The sequence below is a fragment of the Mauremys mutica genome, chromosome 1 (genome assembly GCF_020497125.1).
Source record: "Mauremys mutica isolate MM-2020 ecotype Southern chromosome 1, ASM2049712v1, whole genome shotgun sequence".
Taxonomy (NCBI): Eukaryota; Metazoa; Chordata; order Testudines; family Geoemydidae; genus Mauremys; species Mauremys mutica.
The window spans coordinates 311,373,504-311,395,983 of record NC_059072.1 but is presented as its reverse complement, the minus strand read 5'-3'; the positions used below and the strand labels follow the sequence as shown (position 1 = coordinate 311,395,983).

Sequence of the window (22,480 nt, the reverse complement as noted above, 5' to 3'; positions counted from 1 at the left end):
TAAAATAAAATAAAATAAAGAGCAGAGATTCTCAAATAAATCACTTGACTCCAGCAGTGGGCGCTTTAAGAAAAGCACCCTATATCATAAGATAATAAAGAGCCCTACCTCTTATCTAACGTGTTCAATCAGTAGATCTCAAAGCACTTTACAAAGGAAGTCTGTAGCATTAGCCCCCTTTTCGAGATGGGAAACTGAGGCACAGAGATGCGCCGTGACTTGCCCAAGGTCACCCAGCAAGACAGTAGCAGAGTCAGGACTAGCACTTAAGTCTTCTGAGTTCCATCTAGTGCTCTATCCACTAGGCCACAGTGCATTTGAAGTAAGGGGTCATAGTCAATATATTCCTGTAGTGGTTATTTTGGGCTCTTCCAACACCATTGTTATTGAAGTTACACATTTTGACCTGCGGCCTGTGCTGGCACAGGGGCATCCTTTTTAAAACGAGTTTCTCACAGCAGGTTGCATCTGAGTCCTTGTTAGGCCTGAACACAAGTTCACTGGACCAAGTCTCCGATGTCCCCATGGGAAAGTTTAAAAGTCATTGAAGGCCTTGCAGTGCACTGACATACTGGGATTTTCAGAAAGCCTTTGACAAGGTCCCTCAGCAAAGGCTCTTAAGCAAAGTAAGCTGTCATGGGATAAGAGGAAGGGTCCTCTCATGGATCAATAACTGGCTGAACCATAGGAAACAAAGGGTAGGAATACTGCATGCAGATGTGGTCTCCCCATCTCAAAAAAGATATCTTGGAATTGGAAAAGGTTCAGAAAAGGGCAACAAAAATGATTAGGGGTATGGAACAGCTTGCATAGGAGGAGACATTAATAAGACTGGGACTTTTCATCTTAGAAAAGAAAACTACAGGGGATATGATAGAGGTCTATAAAATCATGATTGGTGTGGAAAAAGTAAATAAGGAAGTGATATTTACTCCTTCTCATAACAGAAGAACTAGGGGTCACCACATGAAATGAATAGGCAGCAGGTCGAAAAGAAACAAAAGGAAGAATTTCTTCACACACTGCACAGTCAACCCAGGGAACTCTTTGCCAGAGGATGTTGGGAAGGCCAAGACTATAAGAGAGTTAAAAAAAGAACTAGATAATTTCATGAAAGATAGGTCTATCAATGGCTATTAGCCAAGATGGGCAGAGATGCCACACCATGCTCTAAGTGTCCCTAGGTTCTGTTTGCCAGAAACTGGGAATTGGCGACAGGGGATGGATCACTTGATGATTCCCTGTTCTGTTCATTCCCTCTGAAACACTTGGCATTGGCCACTGTCGGAAAACCGGATACTGGGCTAGATGGACCTTTGGTCTGACCCAGTGTGGCCGTTCTTATGTTACAGCTGTTCAGCCTCCTTGGTACCTGTGATGTCATAATCCTGCTCAGTTCTCCAGTTTTCCTTGGAGTCTGGATGGAAAGACAGGGTAGATGTCACCTAGTGAGCTGGGCCTGTAAGAACAACCTGTGTTCAGGCAGAGAAGGGCTCCTGGGAGAGCAGAGTCCGTGCTCCGTTAAAGAGCCAGAGACAAGGGCCTGGCCTGAGTGTAACCCACCAAACTTTGACTACACCCGTACCCGTAATAATTCCATTGTATTGCAGGGATAGTGAGCAGATTCAGTCTGTTCTGACAGCAGAACTCCCACCTGTGGAGAACAACACAAATATGCAAATTGGGACAGGTGCGGATGCCAGTACCCTGAGTTGCTCTGATTTGGAGGAAAGACACCACAGTGTAGTAAAGCTGCTCAGACTAAACAAAAATATTCTTCCGTTGATAAGACGACAATCTGTGGGTTAACTAAGATGCCTCATATATTGAAACATGCTCTTATCATTACAGCAATACAGCACATACCGGTCAAAGAAAAATAACAGGATCTAACATACAGATTTCTTCAGTACTGAAAGGTACATGGGCCACTAATCCTATGCATTGAAAGCACGCGCTGCTTATTTGGCTTTTATGTCCTCATACCCTCCTGAGCTGACCAAGCAGCAAGCACCCTGTTCTTTGAATAGACTGGGATCCTTCTCCTGGCAGTTATCTGCTTGCTGCAAGTAGCCAAAGCAAGCCTGAGAACATCAGCCCTCAGGGCAGAGATCTTCAGCACCCTTCCGATATGGCTGTCTCTCTCTGGGGCTGGCTGAACTGGCCAAACAGGTTGGCACCCCCTTTTTTTTAAACTTGGGAGTGGAATTGGCCCTCCACCCTTGGAGATGCCCTACTGAGCATGTGTGACCCAAAGCAGCCCTCTAGTCACACCCGGCATGCGATGGTAATAATCTTTGTACAAAATATGCCTTGTGAGGTACCATTTGAAAACTAACAACTCTCTGGTCAATAAGATCATGATGCAACATTACATAGAGAGTTATGAGTTCCCCCTGTACGACATTACTTGTGAAAACCCGACAGCCCCTCCTAGGCAAACGCTGTTAAAGAGGTCTGTGCTAAACAAAGGAATGGGGGTTTATATAAGCAGCAAACAGGGTCATCAAGACAGCAGGGGAAGGAGATGGTAGTGAACAGAGCAATTTACATTTCAGCAAACACAAGTTGGGGGAGGGGAAGAAGAGCACGTATAATGTTGACAGACCCTGGTTGTTAGGAGGCAGGATCAAACCTGGGATTTTTGGAGTTTAGTGCATGACCCTCTACTGCATGAGCTAATATCCAACTGGTTGCTAGCTAGGGCTGTAGAGCAGACTCATTTAACTGTCTCTAAATGGTCTCGGTGCCACTAGATAGGACAGAACACCACACCCAGGAGGTGTGTGGGTTACATACTTCCCCTCGTTGAGGAAGCACGTCCTGAGCTCAGAGACTTTCCGGTTGAAATCCCAGATGAGCCCCCACTTGTAACATTGACAGACCCCTGTTGGTGGGGAACGGGATTGAACCTAGGGCCTCTGGAACTTACTGCATGAGTCTCTACCGCATGAGCTAAAAGGCTGCAGCGCAGACTCATTTTAATCACTCTCTCATTAAGTGGTCTTGGTGCCACTAGATGGGACAGGACACCACACCCAGGAGGTGTGTGGGTTACACACGGAGCCTTCACCACCAGACTTCAGGTCGCCTTCCTCACAGCTTGGATAAACTTTGCTTTGAGGGGATCCTTTAGAACAGTGGCTCTCAACCTTTTCAGTCTACTGTGCCCCTTTCAGTAGTCTGATTTGTCTTGTGTACCCCCAAGTTTCACCTCACTTTGAAACTACTTGTTTACAAAATCAGATATAAAATACAGATGTGTCACAGCACACTCTTACTGACAAATTGCTGACTTTCTCCTTTTGTCTGTATGAAATTTTAATCTTTACTTATTTTGCTAGCGCTTGTTATGTAGCCTGCTGTAAAACTAGGCAAATATTGACAGGAGTTGATGTGCTCCCTAGAAGACCTCTGTGTACCCCATGCCCCTGGTTGACAACCACTGCTTTAGAAGAATCAGCTTCCAAGACTCAATGGACTAGAAAAGAAAGGGGCAGACAACCCCACATTCTTTCACCTAAGAAAACAAAACCACCAGCACCTTTGGGCCCCTGGAAGAGAGCCTGAGCAAGGGGAGAGCCAGTCACCATTTTGCTGGGAGACTGTGGCTGAGAGAAAACATCTTGAACAGAGCCTGTGTGAAATAAGGCATACATTTATATTGGTGAGAGTAATTAATCATTGGAACAATTTACCAAAGGTTATAGTGGATTCTCCATCACTGACAACTTTTAAATCAAGACTGGATGTTTTTCTAAAAGAGCTGCTCTAGGAATTATTTTGGGGAAGTTTTCTGGCCTGTGTGATACAGCATTCCGGCCTTGGAATCTATGAGAGCACCTTTCAAAGGGCAGTATGGGTTAGTAGACTATTAAACACATGAGGAAACTGAGGTACAGAGAGGCGACTCATCCAGGTTCATGCAACAGGTCAGTAGCAGAACTGCAACTGCACTGAGGTTTCCTGACTGCCCAGCCAGTGCTCTGCCCATTGGAACACAGTCTCTCCTCGATAGTACATTATATTCCCTGAAAATATTCTGAATAAGGAAAGGAGAGCATTCACACTAGCAATCAGATTTCTTGGAGTTCTGCTCATGCAATCAGGGAACAGAAGTCAAGTCATATGACCCGAGTGCCCAGTCCACACACTGTGAGTTTTAACTAGCAAACTGATTCCTGAAGAAGAATTATTCATTGAACTCACTCCGTGATTATTTTTGAAATAGGGATAAATTTGAGTACCCTGTAAGCTTTTTACAGAGAATTTGTGAAGAGGAAATGGGAGGGGTTCACAGCCTAAATTATTCCCCATGAATTATTTGCTTGGCTGTAAAGATAAGTGCTTCCATACCCGCCACATATCGGCAAGTACTGCTGACCCAATACATTCAAACATCACAAGTCAGGCCTCCTAAATCATGAGATTTGAAAATTATCTGGGGGATTCTTTTGATTTGCCTTATACTTTTTGAACCATTAGGGAGGTCACATTTTGAAGCTTGATGGGCTAGACATTTACTATTTTTTAAATGAAAGTGGAGATTCTTGTGTGCTCAGGGGTGGCCCCACTCTGGGGTACTCTCTCTGCACCGGCCGCTTCCCTGACCCCTGATAAGCACATTAAGTTCAAACCAAATACAATTGATTAAACAGCAACTGTAAGGAAAAATGGAAGAGGGTTAAGGGGAACAAGGTACCCGCCCTGTGGGCTCGGGGGCACCACAACCGGCGTCTCTGGGATGTGAGGGCAGGTGACAGCCTGTTCCTCACACTCCCAGCTCCCTCGCAGGCCTCAGGCTCTAGCCAGCCGGGCCCTTCTCCCCAGCATTGCCCACCCCCCCAGTCAGGGTCACATTCCCTCTCCCCCGAGTCCGGCCTGCGTGTCTGGGGGCGACTCCCTGTGCTGGGCCCCTGCCCAGGGCCCCCCTCGCTTTCCTCAGCCACTCCCCGCACCTGGCTCCAGCGTGACCGGCGCTCTGGCCCCGCAGCTCCCTGCTGCAGCTTGGCCCTGGCTCCCTGATGGCGCAGCTGGTCTGCGCTGCCCCAGCTCCCAGCTGCTCCAGCTCCACTATCTCTGGCTGCTGCTCTCCCCTTAGCTCTGCCCCGCTCGCCTCAGGCAGCTTCCCTCACATGGAGGATGGGATCCTGGGCTCCTGGCTCCCTCATTGGCTGGCCTGCCCTGTCAGTCAGGCTCACCTGGAGCGTTGGCATTTCCCCCTTGGCCCTGGGAACTGTCAGTCTCAGGATCCTGATTTCTCTTCATCCATTCCCCTTTCTTTTGGTACTGGGAGAGGCACAGGTGAAAGTAAACCGGTACGGGCTGGTACGGAGGACCGGTAAGAAAAGGTGCAGTAGCTACCAGCAAGAAAATGGAGCATTCTCTCCCTCTCTGACTCCGCCTCCTGGCTCCAGCAAAATTGAGAGTCCGTGAGCCCAGCTCCACAAATGTTCAGGGCCGGGTCTCCCACCTGGCCCCACCTGCTGCCCCCCACGCCTCCCCTGAGTGTGCTCCGGCCCCCCTTTGCTGCCCCCATGCACCTCCCTGGGTCCCGGAGCAGAGCGTTTGTTTCTCGTCCCCTGCAGCTCCATGCTGCCTGCCTGCATTAACTGCTGCCGCAAGGTCCTAGTGCCCCACCACCACTCTTGCCAGGGCAGGCTGCCCTTCCCTCTCGGACCCTTCATTTTCCAGTGGGGCCCTCCACAAGTACAGCCGCCCCCCTGCCTGCATTCACTGCTCTTGCCCCACGCTGGGCAACGGGCAGCCCCAGTGAGGCTACAGTGAGGTGCAGCAGCGGGTAGGAAGCGCACATGTGATGGCAGACACCCCCCCCGGCTTGGAACCCACCACAGCAGAGGCAAGGGGGATTTCTGGACCTGAGAGGGGCCCTAGGAGCACGTGCAGTGACAGTGGGGGAGTGAGTGTGCTGGCAGGGGGGAGAAGGGGCAGAGCTTGCTGCTGCCAGAAAGGAGAGGGCTGGAGGGAGTCCTCCTCTCTGACTCCAGTCCCAGGGCAGCCTGCCTGCACCCCAAACTCATCCCCAGCCCTGCCCTACCCCAGAGACCACACCCCCAGCCAGAGCCCTCATCCCCCTGCACCCCAACCCTCTGTCCTAGCCCTGAGCCTCTCCAACACCCCAAATCCCTTATCTCCAGCCCCAGCCAGAGCCCTCGTCCCCCTGCACCCTAACCCTCTGCCTCAGCCCTGAGTCTGTTCCCACACCCCAAACCCCTCATCCCCAGCCACATCCCCAGGCCCTTTAAATCACCCCATTTAAATTGCCCCCAAACCTCAGGGCTCCCAGCCACCTCTGCAGTTGGGAGTTCAGGGGGTGATTTAAAGGGCTTGGGGCTCCCAGCTGCTGCTACCACAACCCTGCTACCTAGCCCCGGGATCTTTAAATCCTGATTTAAAGGGCCTGGGGATTTAAAGGCTCCACCTCTTCCAGTGGAGGCCACGCCCCTCCTCAGGATTCCAGAGTACCGGCAAGTCCTTTAAGTTACTTTCACCCCTGGGGGGAGGCCAGCCAAAAACCCCACTAAGTGTCAGTGGGGGGCAGCAGCCCCCTCCTGCTGGCCTAGATCCAATCTTCAGAGCAGGCCCCTTGGACTGAACTGGAAATTGGGATTCAAAACACACACACCTCCAGCCCCTGACGCTTTGAGCTCCAAACAGTTCTTAGATCTGTCTGAGGTTCCACTCTCACAAGCTTTACATTTACCCACCCTCCGGTCCCTCATCCAAGTGCACGGGCAGTCCGGGGCTGCACTGACAATATCTTCAGCACCAGGGATTTCCCTTCACCCCCCCTGAATTTCCCCAACACCCCCCCCCAGTTTTGTGAACTAGTTACATGCCAAACCTGGCAGCTAAACTTTGCGACTTTCTCCTCACCCACAACTATTTCACATTTGTGGACAATATATACCTTCAAGTCAGTGGCACTGCTATGGGTACCCGCATGGTGCCATATTATGCCAACATTTTTATGGCTGATTTAGAACAATGCTTCCTTAGCTCTCATCCCCTAACGCCCCTACTCTCCTTGTGCTACATTGATGACATCTTCATCATCTGGACCTATGGAAAAGAAGCCCTTGAGGAATTACACCATGATTTCAATTATTTCCATCCCACCATCAGCCTCAGCCTAGACCAATCCACACAAGCGGTCCATTTCCTTGGCACTACTGTGCTAATAAGCGATGGTCACATAAACACCACCCTATATCGGAAACCTACTGACTGCTATACTTACCTACATGCCTACAGCTTCCATCCAGGACATACCACACGATCCATTGTCTACAGCCAAGCTCTAAGGTACAACTGCATTTGCTCCAATCCCTCAGACAGAGACAAACACCTACAAGATCTCTATCAATCATTCTTTAAAACTACAATACCCACCTGCTGAAGTGAAAAAACAGATTGACAGAGCCAGAAGAGTACCCAGAAGTCACGTACTACAGAATAGGCCCCCCAAAAAAGAAAGTAACAGAACGCCACTTCATCCCCCAACTAAAACCTCTCCAGAGCATCCTCAAAGATCTACAATCTATCCTGAAAGATGATCCTTCACTCTCATAGATCTTGGGAGACAGGCCTGCCCTTGCTTACAGACAGCCCCCCAACCTGAAGAAAATACTCACAAGCAACCACACACCACAGAACAAAAAGACTAACCCAGGAGCCTATCCTTGCAACAAAGCCCGATGCTAACTCTGTCCACATAGCTATTCAAGTGACGCCATAATAGACCTAATCACATCAGCCATGCCATCAGGGGCTCGTTCACCTGCACATCTAGCAATGTGATATATGCCATCATGTGCCAGCAATGCCCCTCTGCCATGTACATTGGCAAAACAGTACAGTCTCTACACAAAAGAATAAATGGACACAAACCTGACATCAGGAATCATAACATTCAAAAACCAGTAGGAGAACACTTCAACCTCTCTGGCCATTCAGTAACAGATTTAAAGGTGGCAATTTTGCAACAGAAAAGCTTCAAAAACAGACTCCAACTAGAAACTGCTGAACTTCAATTAATATGCAAACTAGATACAATCAATTTAAGCTTAAATAGAGACTGGGAATGGCTGAGCTATTACACACATTGAATCTATTTCCCCATGTTACGTATCCTCACACCTTCTTGTCAAACTGTCTTAAATGGGCTATCTTGATTATCACTACAGAAGTTTTTTTTCTCCTGCTGATAATAGCTCATCTTAATTAATTAACCTCTTAGAATTGGTTGGGCAACTCCCACCTTTTCATGTTCTCTGTATGTATATATATCTCCTCACTATAAGTTTCATTCTATGCATCCGATGAAGTGGGCCCATGAAAGCTTATGCTCAAATAAATTTGTTAGTCTCTAAGGTGCCACAAGTACTCCTGTTCTTTTTAAAAAAGCAACCAGAATGTTGGGACTCATTGACTGCCGCTGCACATTGAGTGGATGTTTTCAGAGAACTATCCACAATGACTCCAAGATCTCTTTCTTGAGTGTTAACAGCTAAATTTAGACACCATCATTTTGTATATATAGTTGAGATTGTTTTCCAATGTGCATCACTTTGCATTGATCAACACTGAATTTCATCTGCCATTTTTGTTGCCCAGTCACCCAGTTTTGTGAGATCCCTTTGTGACGCTTCCCAGTCTGCCTGGGACTTAACTATCTTGAATAGTTTTGTATCATCTGCAAATTTTGCCACCTCACTGTTTACCCATTTTTCCAGATCATTTATGAGTATGTTGAACAGTAATGGTCCCAGTACAACCCCTCAGGGATACCACTATTTATCTCTCTACATTTTGAAAGCGGATAATTTATTCCTACCCTTTGTTTCCCATCTTTTAACCAGTTACTGATCCTTGAGAGGACTTCCCTCTTATCCCATGATGGCTTACTTTTCAAAAGTCAATTTAAATTAAATACATTTTTTTAAAAAATTTATATGTTTTTAGAAATCTAGACCTGTTATATGTTTTGGTGTAACTTGCATTATCCTTATGTTAAATTTGCATCACCCTAACAAAATATTTACTTTATTCATATCTCTTTTATATATCTCATCGGTCCTGACACCCTCCCTGTAAATTCGAACACCTCCCCTAATTTCAATTCCTGGGGAAACCACTGGATGGTACCATTTCTCTCATTTCCCCCCACTTCCAGCTGAATACAGAACACAAAAAGGAAATATAGCCATGTCAGTCTCCAACTCTGTCCCTTCGTTAACTGATTACATTAATTTGTTCATGCTCCTGAGCATCAGTATTAAAACAGTTTGTTTAGGATCCTTGTAAAGCCAATGTGGTGCATTTAATAAAGCTGAAAACAGATAGACTTGACAAGGAATACAGAGCAGTATCTATTTCCCTAGCACTGGGCACTTTAACAATTAAAACCAACATACCATAGAAGTCTTTCCCTGATACAATCATTTTAAATTAACAAATTGTAAGCCTGCTGAGATGATTAATCAAAGGTCTTCATAAACAGATATACCTTGATCTGTACCCCCATTGGTTCATAGTTTAACAGGTAAATCAGGATATTATAGAAACCCTAAAAATTTTACTCTGGACCATATGATGATGATATTAATCTTAATCTAGATAAATAACTCATGAATAAAATCCTGTCTCCAAAGGCATAGTCAAGGCATTGCTGTGGACATCAGTAAACAATTTCATTCATTTTCCCTTAATTCTCTGTTAAGCATGAATCTCATGGTTTGGGGGATACCCTATAATAATCTGTAGTGGAAGCTCCTCAGCATCAAAATTACAAGTATTTGTTAAGGATCTCTGTAAAACCAATGTGGAACATTTAACAAAGCAGATAGACATGGCAAGGAACACAGAACAACATTCAATTATAATTATTACTGATCCACCATTTTTCAATCTTCATTATTTCCTTCATTTTCAGCTATACATTTCTGAAGTAAAACTATCAAAGTTTCAGATATATCATCTGGAAAGATCTCCAGGTTTCAAGAGAACTGCAGGAACTAAGTACTTCCTTCACTAACTAGGATTATTCAGTTTGTCACCAAGGCCCAGATTCTCTAAGGTAGGTGCCTACCTCACATTGAAAACAACAAGAGGTAGATGCCTCTGAGGATCTGGGCTCAAGCTCCTGACAGCACTATTTTGTACTTTGAGTAAAGAATGGATAGAGAACAATGTAGGATACAAAAGAGCATTGTTTACCAAAGCTCGACTTCTCTTGGGCATGTAGGACTTGATCTGCTCAAACATATGGGCACTCAGTGCTGCTGCTAATTTAGGCCGTGATTCAATAAAGCACTTAAGCAAAGTATTTGAATTTCAGGCACGTGGGGATTCATGTAAAATGGAAAACAGTGGTACAGCACTTGTTCTCAGTGGAGGCCAGGGGCAAGGTTTCAAACAGGGAGAAGGGGAATGAGTTCAGGGTGAGGATGCTCCCGCAGAGCTCTGCATTTTGTCTCACAGGAGGAATAGGATTTCTTTCCTCAGCTGTTCTAATGGTGCCTTTAGAGGGATGAGCAGTGATTTCCCCAGGAATTTAAATTAGGGGGGGTGTTCGAATTTACAGGGGGGGTGTCAGGACCAATGAGATATGTAAAAGAGATATGAATAAAGTAAATGTTTCATTAGGATTATGCAAATTTAACATAAGAATAATGCAAGTTACAGCAAAACACATAACAGGTCTAGATTTCTAAAAAAAATATACATTTAAAAAAAATTTATTTAATTTAAATTGACTTTTGAAAAGTAAGCCATCATGGGGTAAGAGGGAAGATCCTCTCATGGATCAGTAACTGGTTAAAAGATGGGAAACAAAGGGTAGGAATAAATGATCAGTTTTCAGAATGGAGAGAGATAAATAGTGGTATCCCTGAGGGGTCGGTACTGGGACCAGTGCTGTTCAACATATTCATAAATGATCTGGAAAAATGGGTAAACAGTGAGGTGGCAAAATTTGCAGATGATACAAAACTATTCAAGATAGGTAAGTCTCAGGCAGACTGCGAAGAATTACAAAGGGATCTCATAAAACTGGGTGACTGGGCAACAAAAATGGCAGATGAAATTTTATGTTGATAAATGCAAAGTAATGTACATTGGAAAACAATCTCAACTGTACATACAAAATGAAGGAGTCTGAATTAGCTGTTAACACTCAAGAAAAATCTTGCAGTCATTGTGGATAGTTCTCTGAAAACATCCACTCAGTGTGCAGCGGCAGTCAGTGATTCCCAACATTCTGTTTGCTTTTTTAAAAAGAACAGGAGCACTTGTGGCACCTTAGAGACTAACAAATGTATTTGAGCATAAGCTTTCGTGGGCTACAGTCCACTTCAACGGATGTAGCCCACAAAAGCTTATGTTCTTTTTGCAATACAGACTAACACGGCTGCTCCTCTGAAACGTTTGCTTTTTTAAGAAAGGGATAGATAATAAGACAGAAAATATCATATTGCCTCTATATAAATCCATGGCACATGTACACCTTGAATACTGTGTGCAGATCTGGTTACCCTATCCCAAAAAAGACATACTGGAAATGCAAAAAGTACAGAGATGGGCAACTAAAATGATTAGGGGCATGAAACAGGAGAAGAAATTAAAATGACTGGGAATTTTCAGCTTAGAAAAGAGACGACTAAGGGGGGATATGCTAAAGGTCTATAAAATCTTGACTGATGTGAAGAAAGTGAAGAAAGTAAATGTTTTGTTAGGATAATCCAAATTTAACATAAGGAAAATGCAAGTTACACCAAAACACATAACAGATCTAGATTTCTAAAAAAAAAAATAATAATAAAAAAAAATGTATTTAATTTAAATTGACTTTTGAAAAGTAAGCCATCATGGGGTAAGAGGGAAGATACTCTCATGGATCAGTAACTGGTTAAAAGATGGGAAACAAAGGGTAGGAATAAATTATCAGTTTTCAGAATGGAGAGAGATAAATAGTGGTATTCTTGAGGGGTCACTACTGGGACCAGTCCTATTCAACATATTCATCTGGAAAAATGGGTAAACAGTGAGGTGGCAAAATTTGCAGATGATACAAAATTATTCAAGATAGTTAAGTCCCAGGCAGACTGCGAAGATCTACAAAGGGATCTCACAAAACTGGGTGACTGGGCAACAAAATGGCAAATTAAAGTCAATGCTGATAAATGCAAAGTAATGCACATTGGAAAGCAATCTCAACTATACATACAAAATGATGGCATCTGAATTAGCTGTTAACACTCAAGGAAAAGATCTTGGAGTCATTGTGGATAGATCTCTGAAAACATCCACTCCATGTGCAGCAACAGTCACAAAAGCAAACAATGTTGGGAATCATTAAGAAAGGGATAGATAATAAAACAGAAAATATCATATTGCCTCTATATAAATCCATGGTACGTGCACACCTTGAATAGTGTGTGTAGATCTGGTCACACATCCTAAAAAATATATATTGGAATTGGAAAAGGTACAGAGATGGGCAACTAAAATGATGAGGGGTATGAAACAGGAGGAGAGATTAAAGTGACTGGGGATTTTCAGCTTAGAAAAGAGATGACTAATGCGGATATGATAGAGGTTGACAAAATCTTGACTGGTGTGAAGAAAGTGAATAAGGAAATTTTATTTAATCCTTCACATAACACAAGAACTAGCAGTCACCCAATGAAATTAATAGGCAGCAGATTTTAAAAAAACAAAAGGAAGTATTTCTTCACACAATATAAAGTCAACCCAGGGAACTCTTTGCCAGGGGATGCTGTGAAGACCAAAACTATAACAGGATTTTAAAAAGAACTAGATAAATTCCTGGAGAACAGGTCCATCTGTGGCTATTAGCCAGGATGAGAGGGATGCAATGCCATGCTCTGAGTGTCCCTAGCCTGTTTGCCAGAAGCTGGGAATGGGCAACAGGGGATGGATCACTTGATGATTCCCTGTTCTGTTCATTCCCTCTGGGGCACCTGGCCTTGACCACTGTTGTAAGACAGGGTACTGGGCTAGATGGACCATGGGTCTGACCCAGTATGACCATTTTTATGTAAAAATTAATTATAATAAAAATGTTTAGTACAGAAACTCCCCAACATAATGACCTCCCAAGATAGCAACAATGTGAGATAACAACCTTGGCAAATACTGCATTTTAAAAAACTTGGCTTACTGGGAAACATATTTATATAAGTTTCCATTCCCAGTCACAAATCCAGCATTCTGGAGCAAAGTGACTAAAATATAGTCCAGCAAACAAATGTTTATTTAACATGCCCCTCACTTTTCCCTCCACCGCACTCCACTCACCGGTGTTGTCCTTGGTCAGTGGAGACTCAGAGTTCAGAGGTGCTTTCACGTGAGTACACCTTCCAGGTGAGGGACAAAAAGGCACAGTTTGCTCTGGCCACGGCTGTTTGTTGTGCCACCGTTCACTCCACCACTCTGTTGCCAATGGCCCTGCACAGTCACCTTCTGCTGTCACCTGCCACTGTGACCTCTGAGAGTTGGTCTCTTGAGGTTCCACCATTTCTCAGTGATTTCAGCTGAGCTCTCAGTGCGGGAAACTTGCTGCTAGTGCAGTCTGGGCTGTCTCTTACACAAAAACACTGTCCCCACAGGAACACTGTCCCCACAACAGGACTAAGCACTTAGACCTGATTGTCAGTGATTTCAGCTGCAGTGGTCACTTAACAGAACAAAAGACTATCTATGGAGCCTAATCAGCTCTGTCTTTAAACAGTGGAGAGGGACAGGTCCCCACCCTCTCTCTTGATGCCTTAAAATCATCACAGACTAAGTACAGTTCTACTGCCCTTTACTCATACAATAAGAACATTTCATCCCCCCTTCCCTGACATTCAAGAGGTTTGGAACCCAACCCCAGCCAAAATCTATCACTTGGACAACACAGCTCTGTTTGCTGTATCCCTAGGTAGATTAGGTGTGAATGTAAATATAATCTGGCCCTGAAGCCTTAGCCCCCAGCTCATCACTAGCTGTCAGGGAGAACTCATTTAGACTTTGCTTACAAATCATCATTTGAAATTATTAGGTTGGCCAACATCAACTAAATGAATGCACTGACATCATAAAAAAAAGCTGTATAAGGAAGCCAGGAAGCTAGTCTATGTTCATACTTTTCAAATATATTATACTTTTTCAGATACACATATTTTAGCAGCAAAGAATCCTGTGGCACCTTATAGACTAACAGACGTTTTGCAGCATGAGCTTTCGTGGGTGAATACCCACTTCTTCGGATGCAAGTAGTGGAAATTTCCAGGGGCAGGTATATATATATGCAAGCAAGAAGCAAGCTAGAGATAACGAGGTTAGTTCAATCAGGGAGGATGAGGCTGTGAATGGCTTGCCAACTACAGAACCAGTTTCTCCTCCTTTGGTTTTCACACCTCTACTGCTAGAACAGGGCCTCATCCTCCCTGATTGAACTAACCTCGTTATCTCTAGCTTGCTTCTTGCTTGCATATATATACCTGCCCCTGGAAATTTCCACTACTTTCATCCGAAGAAGTGAGTATTCACCCACGAAAGCTCATGTTGCAAAATGTCTGTTAGTCTATAAGGTGCCACAGGACTCTCTGCTGCTTTTACAGATCCAGATTAACACGGCTACCCCTCTGATACTTGACATATTTTACCATACACTGTATAAGCTTTTAAAGTGTGTATTAATGTTTCAGTTTAAATTCAGATTTCCAAACAGTCACTAAATTGGTATGTAACTAGCTCACAAAACTTGGGGGGGTGTTGGGAAGATTCAGGGGGGGTGTAGGGAAATCACTGGGGATGAGAGCTCTCAAAAAGATTCTGGGAGAGGAGCATTTTGGCTCCCATGGGCTTTTTCGTCTCAGGAAAGCATCTCTGTAAGCCCTGGAGAGAAAAGCATGTCCTGGTTTTGATGAGAGCTTTATTTCATCTGTCTCTTTCCTCTGCACTGATCAGCTACTGGAGGAACAAAACCCAGTGACTACTTTCCATGGAGAAAGTACAAATGTCCTTATGACTAAAAAGAAAGCCAATTGGAAAAGGTGAAATTTAAAGGAGATGACTTGTAATAAAAGGGGATATTTTTATGCAAGGATTCTGTTTACATAATGCCAAAGGGGATATTACCAACTCTCTGTGCTCTTGTATGGAGGAGCTGACATATTCAGCCTCCTTAAGCAGCAGATGGAATAGTATGAGCAACTTTTAGGATGAGGCCACAGTGCATTAGGTGGGCTGCGTACTGATTCACATGTCTGAGATGCATCTGAGTGCTGATTAGTCTGGAGGCTGGGTCTGTAAAGAGAACCCTTTGAAAGGGAGAAATTCTTTTGGGGACTGCATGGGAAGGACTTAGTTTAAAAGCTCAAGTCACATGAATATCATAAGAACATAAGAACGACCATACTGGGTTAGGCCAATGGCCCATTTATCCTGGTATCCTATCTTCCGACAGTGGCCCATGGTAGAAGCTTCAGAGGGAAGGAGCAGAACAGACAATGACAGAGTGATCCACCCCCTGACATCCACTCCCAGCTTCTAGCATTTGACAGGTAGGAACTAAAGGCTTTATCCTAAACCACTGATATCAATGGGAGATTGTCATGTATGTGGAGGCCCTATGCCTCTGAATCAGCTCCATGGTCTGCTAACACCCCCTTCTCTCCAGGCCCCTGGCTGTCAGGAGCCATGCTTCCATTGATTTCTTTTCCTGTAGAAATCTCTGGGCACCCCTGAAGCCTCACCACCCTTTTAAGGAGTTTCAGCTGTATAGAAGAAGCTCAGTGGGAAATTCATACAGCCCCTTAGCTGTTGTAGCTTTCCGGGATTGTTCTCTGGGGAGTTGGTAGGTCATGCAACATGCATCCACTCAGATGTATGCATATTGATGCCTGCCAAGTGTTCCCCGTGGGAGTGAAGAAAAATATGTGGAGGTAGCTCCTCTACCTTCCCCCTTTCCATGCAGAAAGGGATAGATTAACATATGGATTCGATGTATAATATTGATTTAATGAAATAATTGTTCTGCTGTGAGGAAAGGACACTGGACCTAAAGCAGATCATATGTGAAGAAGGATGTAAGTGCTGATTTTTAGAGGGAGGAGAAGTTAATGAGATTCTCTTAAATCAAAGAAAAACAAATGTTAACTATCCAGACATCACGTTAGGCACTTGATTGTATGTTTACATCCTTTTCCCACATTCTTAATCTGTATGCTAGTCTTTTTATTCCCCTATCCCACAAAATGATCTGTGGGTCAGACCTCTGCACCCATTCAGTGTCTCACTGGTGTCACGTACAAGCATGGGGATCTGCACATGCAAATCCAGTTGCATATTCACAGCTTTAGACAGTAGGTTCTTTAAGGCAGAAACTGTCTTCCTCTGTGTTTGGAAAGCATCTTGCACTTTGGGAGCACTTCACTATCTAAATAATAATATGTGGTAAATGGGTGACGTGTTTGCATAGTTAATCGCACTGTCATTAGTGAATACAGAGAGGCTAGACTAGAAACAGCTTGCCTAGGTATTTGGTAGATTATCCAACACTTGCAATGTTTAAGTCAGTAGTTCCCAAATTGTGGGTTGCAGCCCCAAATGGGGTCAAGACATCAGCTGATGAGGTCACAGAGATCTCTATTGTGTGGAGGATGTCATTTTACTCTGCATAGTGTGACCTTGCATGTATGGTGGATGTGAGGTCATGATGCATGGAGAATGCCATTTTGCTCTACAAAATGGTATCTCTACACGGTGTGACCTCACACACACCATATGTATCAGGTCACAGTGAGTGGATGACACCATTTTGCAGAGTAAAATGGTTTCCTCCATGTGGGGTGACCTCGCATGTATGGTGCCTATGAAGTCATGGTGAGAACACCATTTTGTTCTTCAAAATGGCATCCTCCATTCTGTCAGGGATCCCAGCAGGAAAGACTTCATTAAAATGGGGTCATGATGGCAAAAAGTTGGGGAGCCACTGATTTAAATTAAGACAGGATAGCTTTCTAAAAGATATGCTATAACGCAAACAGAAGTTTGATGCAGAAACTGAGTGACACTCTATGCCCTGTGTTATGCCAAAGGTCAGTCTAGATCAGTGTTTCCCAAACTTGGGATGCCGCTTGTGTAGGGAAAGCCCCTGGTGGGCTGGTTTGTTTACCTGCTGCATCCGCAGGTCCAGCTGATCGTGGCTCCCACTGGCCACGATTCGCTGCTCCAGGTCAATAGGAGCTGCTGGAAGCAGCGCGGGCCGAGGGACATACTGGCCGCCACTTCCAGCAGCTCCCATTGGCCTGGAGCAGTGAACTGCAGCCAGTGGGAGCCGCTGAAAGCGGCACAGGCTGAGGACGTACTGGCTGCCACTTCCAGCAGCTCCCATTGACCTGGAGCAGTGAACTGCAGCCAATGGGAGCTGCGATCTGCCAGACCTGCGGAAGTGGCAGGTAAACAAACTGGCTTGGCCTGCCAGGGGCTTTCCCTGCACAAGCAGCATCCCAAGTTTGAGAAACACTGGTCTAGATGATCATAGTGGTCCCATCTGATCTTAAAATACATGAATTAATGTTTAACAGTGGAATGAAAATGTAGCAGCTCTGTGTTAATGATGAGATCTGTAAATTAGAGCAAGTATTTCAGTATATTTCTAGCATAATTGCCTTGTGATGGAAATCCCACACCCAATGCAATTCCCAAACCACTGTTTCAGAATGTTTGTTTACTGCTGTTTGCTACAAACTGAGTAAGGCTTTGTTAACTTCAAAACATTACTACATGAGTTATGAGAAGTGTACTCTAAATAGAAAAGAAAATATTGAGTTACGCTTGCTTCATTTAAAGTTAATACTTTTAGAAGGTTTCATCCTCTGAGGCATCATTTTTGATTGCACAAGATTTGATGCTTACTTAGTAAAAAACAAAACAACATTTTCTGTGGCTTAGCAAGTTGTCTCAAAACTATTTAAAAGCAGAATGTGATTTTCTTTTAAGTGATCTAGCATGAATGTACCCAGCAGACCATTAGAGTATTTTTATATTTAAAGTTGGATAATGACCACACTATTTCACAAAGCCCTTTAGGCTGAGAGTTTCAAGAGTGACTAATGATTTTTGATGCCTCAATTTTGGTGAGCCCAGTTAGTGAGACAAATTAAATGGGTTGGGTTTCCCAAGGGTGGATGTTTAGCATTTTCTGAAACTCAATCTCCTTGAAGGTGTCTGAATCGGGGTGCTCAGTAACTGATGATCAAAAATTACTAGTCACTCTTGAAAATCTTACCCTCAAGTCTTTACTTCAAGTGTATCTCCTGGGAAACTTTACAATAAACATCAAAAATAGCAAGCCTGCCTTTGAAGAAGTAGGAAATGTTTATGTTAACAATATCCCACATGTCAAATTACTAATGGTCAATGAAACATTGACCTGGAATCTTGGCATATCTGTCACATGTCCAGCATGATATGTACCTATTACTGATAATCTAGCACCAATGTAATATAAGTGTGTGGTGTTTTGTAAAGTTTTGGCTATTTACAATAGATGTCAAACAATATAAATTCTAAAATACTTTGAAAAGTTTTGAGCTGAATTCATTGCTAGTGTAATTTCACTTATTTTTGCCTTTAAAAAACTCAATCCTGGAGTTGGTGGCGTGTGGGCAGACTCCTGAATTTATGTGAAGACCCACTGACTTCAGATTGCAGAATCAGGACCATGGTTCACCATTTCTTTTCCAGTTCTATTTCATTTATTTTCTCCAAGTCTTTTTTCAAATCATCAGTAATTGTTTATACTGTGTTAGCATCCAAAATGTGTTAGCAGTCATACAAACATACGCTAAAGCCAAGGGTTTACAATCCGAAAAGGAAAAATACAAAATCAGAAGGAAGGGAAAAGAGATACAGAGTTTACTTAGTTGGGGGTGATAATTGTCAAGTATCTTACTATCTATAATAAGTTTTCTATTTTTGTTTTTTTAATTTCTGTAACATGGATTGTCAAAAGTAAGTCTGCACTGTGAAGAGTTGGGGGATGCATAGCAGTGATAGCATTGTCTAGGCACCATAAACATACAGGCCTTACAATAGTAGATAGAAATGCCAATGTACCTTAGTTCTGGCCTGCACAGCCTGTTGTTCTCATACAGCATTTCCCCTAAGCTGGAAATCTAGAGCTGGTTAGCTACCATGAATCAGTATACATTAACTTTAGCTTGAATTCCCATATGGTTAGACCATGTGCATGTCCTTTAGTCTACTCTTCTGCAAGCAGTCCCGTGAACAGTTTTTGTTCACATAAATGCATTGTTGGCAAATGCAAAGAAATGCCCATAAGAAAGAAGAACCTGCACTGCTCATTCATACGACTTGGGGTCTAAATTAACTAATCATTCAGGGAAAATACATACCATTGTAGGCAGTTAAAAGAAAAACACCAGTCAATGTACAATGGCAGCCAAAAAAGTAAACAAAACGTGGGAATGCATAATAACTGGAGGAAGATAACACTGAGAGTATGATAATACCATCCTATAAATGGATAGAATAACCTCACTGGGAGTACTATATTGAATTCTGTTTTTTCTATCTCAAAAAAAGATAAAGAAGGTGACCAGAAATGTGTAATAAAAATAATCAGACATGGAAAAATTATGAAAAGTGGTGGAAAGCCTGGAAACATTTCATTTAGAGGGAAAACAAGGCTGATGGAACAGAAGTGTACAAAAGGTGAATTATGCACTTTTATTTACTTTCTCAAAATATAGGAACAAGGAAGCATTTAGTAAAAAAGGGAAAAGCGACACATTCAAAAGAGATAAAAGTCAAGGTACTCCATCCAGACACACAGCATTTTTGAAAACTAAGTCACTTATTTAAATGGCTAAATGTAGCCTTGAGAATCAAACTCTAGGCACCTGTTTTTGAACAGTTTGTTTCTCAACTTCATAAGTATGGAGGAAATCCAGTTCAATTAGATAGGATAAAAAAAATGTGATATGAACCTTTTTCCTTCAGCCATAAAACCAACCACTAATTGTCATGCTTCAGAAAATTCCCCTATGGAGTGGTCATTCTATATCATCCATATAGGATTCATTGCATCTTCCTCTGATAACACTCACTATTGGAAATAGGATACCTGATTAGATGGACCACTGGTCCAGTATGAAATAGTAATTTCTTTGTTCCTGTGTTCCTTCCTGAATGTTAGAGGAATGACTGGTCTTTGTGGAAGTACCCATGTTCGCCTGCAAAAAAAAAGAATACTCTCTTTTCATGACAGAAGTGCTAAATTCTTCTTTATAAATTTTCCGTCTTCCAGTCAGGGAACAGAAACAATGCCATATGATTTAGGTGACCAGTCGCACAGCACAGATAACAATGAGTAGTCAGTAGTCAAAGAAATAGTTAGAAGCAATAGTCTAAATTAATACGATCAGCCCACAGTCTGAAATACACAGTCATTGAAAACACATTTTGAATAAGTGTCTTCCTGTCTAATTTGTCAGATTACAGAGGACTGTATTTGTCAGATTGTTTGGTTTTAATAGTACACCCAGGTCAATGAACAATATTGTAAATGTACGGTACCTGGTAGATCATCTTAAGGCAATTAAAAATCAGGACTTTATTGACCTGATCTAAAGCCCATTTAAGTAAATTAAAGTCTTTCCATTGCCTTCAACAAGCTTTAGATCAGCCCCTAATTATGTAACCTGACTGTTAGTATAATCCTAATTCTGTATTCCACAACACATGATATGAGGCAATATAAGAATAAAAACAAATACTTAGAAGAAGAAGAATTGCTGGAGTATATATTCAAATAAATTATCACTAAAGATGCACTGAACATTTCTGGATATTTCCACACATAGGTAGGTTGCTCCCCTAGCCATAAATTGCTATCCATTTATATGTACAGTTAATTAGACCTGCTTCTGAGATCACTTCTCTTCCCATGTGATACAGCAGAGATCCTCTAAGGTGCTTAAGCTAATACCACCCATTGGTTTAATTAAGATGTGGCTGGACTCTGGAGGCAGTGCATTCACAGTAGCATTTCCTCAACTGTGGGATTCACTGTCTGACCTTGTTCTCCTGATCCCAAAACTCTTGACTTTCATGTCTTCCCTCAAGAACTATTTAGTCTTCCCCTTTTTTTTTCCTGGTGAGGAAGGATAAATTGCTGGGTTAAAGTGGTGGGGGAACCTGTGAGTTAACTGGTGTGATTTGGACAGTTTGTTATTGTGTTTAGGACTCTTTCTGAATGGCTGGTTTGGTTTAAATCAAGTAGTATTTGTGCATGACCCCAGGGTATGGGATTTTAGAAATGTAAATAAATATTTTCAAAGCCTAAAAGGAAACTATGTGGAATATCTGTGAATAGTCCATATCGTATCTTTATGCACTGTATCTCCCTATTGCAACGTGCCATTTTTAACAATAAGTACTTGTAGCATGACTATTGGAATGAGGAACAAAAATTTTCCATTGATGTATAAGCCTGAATCTACTCTCCGAGTCTTATTCTATCTAGACTGTAGGCTTCTTCTTCAGTGCTTTGGGACTGATAAATTAAGAATGAAAATCATAGGCCTGGAACCCTGGCTAAGGAGATCACTTTTAATACACGGTAAATAGTGAGTGATGATGTCCATTAACTAAATGCCCTTCATAAGAGCTCAGAGCACGTCTGTGAGATCAGACTTGTGGCAACATTATGTTCTTCAATGATTCGACAATGGTGCCATGTTATCAGACGATAATGGCACTGTTTATGTTTGTCATCACTGCATGATTCTTTGTCACGGTAGTTATGGCTTTCCTGGATACTCAGAAGACAGTCTGTACCCAAACAGAAATGACTGCAATAAACCAGAAGGATCAGGGTCTTAGATTTTTCTACTGTAAATTTTCAATATGCCGTTATCCCATCAGACAACCAATTTTGTTTAACAGGCATAGCAAGATGATAGAGGTATTAGCGGTAAGCATTGTGATACTTGTATATGATTAATACTGCTTATGCTGGGAAGATGTGAGGATTTTTGATAAGATAGAATGGAGCAAGTTCTGTCCTTAGTTACAGCTGTGGAACTGCAGCCAGGGCACTGTGTGCTTTTTAAAACATTTAACATACAGTACAAACACTCAGCTGTGCTTTTAAATAAAATAAAAAAGAGATTCTAATATTAAATAGAAATGGGAAAAAGGTAAGTAAGGGACTAATAATGGTCATGTTTCAAACGCCTCTGGAAAAGAAAAGCCTCATTTAAAATGGGAATGGATTGACAGAGAAAGGGATGAAAGTTCCACAGACCAAGGTCCACACAACAAGAAATATTTATCTGCTGACCTAAGAAATGACAGTGAGATTCTGAATGAAAATGCACATTAGGGCAAGGATCAGTAAAATGGTCTCAAATATAGCCTG

General features: G+C 42.8%; 1 protein-coding gene across 1 annotated transcript in view; it reads right to left on the bottom strand.

The window, feature by feature from the left end:
- Positions 1 to 20,252, bottom strand: part of LOC123369512 — an 87,299-nt gene extending 67,047 nt beyond the window's left edge. Inside the window, exon 1 of the transcript XR_006579070.1 lies at positions 20,183 to 20,252. The gene's annotated coding sequence lies outside the window, so the exon portion shown is untranslated. The remainder of the gene's footprint in view (positions 1 to 20,182) is intronic.
- Between the last annotated feature and the right edge of the window lie 2,228 nt (positions 20,253 to 22,480).